General features: G+C 57.2%; 1 pseudogene; it reads left to right on the top strand.

Moving 5' to 3' along the window:
• Window positions 1–2,500, top strand: part of LOC124774417 — a 7,653-nt pseudogene that overhangs the window by 783 nt on the left and 4,370 nt on the right.

Raw genomic sequence — 2,500 nt, forward strand, 5'->3', positions numbered from 1 at the left:
GGCAAGCGCGCGCGGTTCTTCCCGGATGACGGACCTACCTGGCCCGGCCCCGGACCCGCGCCGCTGTTGGCTCGGGATGCTCTCGGGCGGAATAATCGCTCCCGTCAGCGGCGCTTCAGCTTTGGACAATTTCACGACCCGTCTTGAAACACGGACCAAGGAGTCTAACATGTGCGCGAGTCATTGGGCTGTACGAAACCTAAAGGCGTAATGAAAGTGAAGGTCTCGCCTTGCGCGGGCCGAGGGAGGATGGGGCTTCCCCGCCCTTCACGGGGCGGCGGCCTCCGCACTCCCGGGGCGTCTCGTCCTCATTGCGAGGTGAGGCGCACCTAGAGCGTACACGTTGGGACCCGAAAGATGGTGAACTATGCCTGGCCAGGACGAAGTCAGGGGAAACCCTGATGGAGGTCCGTAGCGATTCTGACGTGCAAATCGATCGTCGGAGCTGGGTATAGGGGCGAAAGACTAATCGAACCATCTAGTAGCTGGTTCCCTCCGAAGTTTCCCTCAGGATAGCTGGTGCTCGTACGAGTCTCATCCGGTAAAGCGAATGATTAGAGGCCTTGGGGCCGAAACGACCTCAACCTATTCTCAAACTTTAAATGGGTGAGATCTCCGGCTTGCTTGATATGCTGAAGCCGCGAGCAAACGACTCGGATCGGAGTGCCAAGTGGGCCACTTTTGGTAAGCAGAACTGGCGCTGTGGGATGAACCAAACGCCGAGTTAAGGCGCCCGAATCGACGCTCATGGGAAACCATGAAAGGCGTTGGTTGCTTAAGACAGCAGGACGGTGGCCATGGAAGTCGGAATCCGCTAAGGAGTGTGTAACAACTCACCTGCCGAAGCAACTAGCCCTGAAAATGGATGGCGCTGAAGCGTCGTGCCTATACTCGGCCGTCAGTCTGGCAGTCATGGCCGGTCCTTGCGGCCGGCCGCGAAGCCCTGACGAGTAGGAGGGTCGCGGCGGTGGGCGCAGAAGGGTCTGGGCGTGAGCCTGCCTGGAGCCGCCGTCGGTGCAGATCTTGGTGGTAGTAGCAAATACTCCAGCGAGGCCCTGGAGGGCTGACGCGGAGAAGGGTTTCGTGTGAACAGCCGTTGCACACGAGTCAGTCGATCCTAAGCCCTAGGAGAAATCCGATGTTGATGGGGGCCGTCATAGCATGATGCGCTTTGTGCTGGCCCCCGTTGGGCGAAAGGGAATCCGGTTCCTATTCCGGAACCCGGCAGTGGAACCGATACAAGTCGGGCCCCTCTTTTAGAGATGCTCGTCGGGGTAACCCAAAAGGACCCGGAGACGCCGTCGGGAGATCGGGGAAGAGTTTTCTTTTCTGCATGAGCGTTCGAGTTCCCTGGAATCCTCTAGCAGGGAGATAGGGTTTGGAACGCGAAGAGCACCGCAGTTGCGGCGGTGTCCCGATCTTCCCCTCGGACCTTGATAATCCGGGAGAGGGCCACGTGGAGGTGTCGCGCCGGTTCGTACCCATATCCGCAGCAGGTCTCCAAGGTGAAGAGCCTCTAGTCGATAGAATAATGTAGGTAAGGGAAGTCGGCAAATTGGATCCGTAACTTCGGGATAAGGATTGGCTCTGAGGATCGGGGCGTGTCGGGCTTGGTCGGGAAGTGGGTCAGCGCTAACGTGCCGGGCCTGGGCGAGGTGAGTGCCGTAGGGGTGCCGGTAAGTGCGGGCGTTTAGCGCGGGCGTGGTCTGCTCTCGCCGTTGGTCGGCCTCGTGCTGGCCGGCGGTGCAGGATGCGCGCGCCTGCGCGGCGTTCGCGCCCCGGTGCTTCAACCTGCGTGCAGGATCCGAGCTCGGTCCCGTGCCTTGGCCTCCCACGGATCTTCCTTGCTGCGAGGCCGCGTCCGCCTTAGCGTGCTCCTCCGGGGGCGCGCGGGTGCGCGGATTCTCTTCGGCCGCCATTCAACGATCAACTCAGAACTGGCACGGACTGGGGGAATCCGACTGTCTAATTAAAACAAAGCATTGCGATGGCCCTAGCGGGTGTTGACGCAATGTGATTTCTGCCCAGTGCTCTGAATGTCAACGTGAAGAAATTCAAGCAAGCGCGGGTAAACGGCGGGAGTAACTATGACTCTCTTAAGGTAGCCAAATGCCTCGTCATCTAATTAGTGACGCGCATGAATGGATTAACGAGATTCCCGCTGTCCCTGGTATGGTGATATGGCAAATGGGGACGGTAGGAAGATGGAAGACTTCATCTACCAGCATGGTCTTGTACTACTGAATGAGGAATCTCCATTAACAACTTTCAGTGGACCAAATGGAGAGAGTAACATAGACCTCACTATTTGTACAACAATTGTGGCTAGAACAACAACTAAATGGAAGGTTCATGGGGGATGGACAACCAGCGATCACAGGGCCATAACATATGAAGTTGCCCCACAACAGAGAAACAGAACAGCTATAGTGCAAGAAAAATACAACACACAATTTGCGAAATGGGCAATTTTTGATCAGTGCTTTGCAAAGGAAGTAGA

Source organism: Schistocerca piceifrons, unplaced genomic scaffold, assembly GCF_021461385.2.
Source record: "Schistocerca piceifrons isolate TAMUIC-IGC-003096 unplaced genomic scaffold, iqSchPice1.1 HiC_scaffold_961, whole genome shotgun sequence".
In the NCBI taxonomy this organism is placed as follows: Eukaryota; Metazoa; Arthropoda; class Insecta; order Orthoptera; family Acrididae; genus Schistocerca; species Schistocerca piceifrons.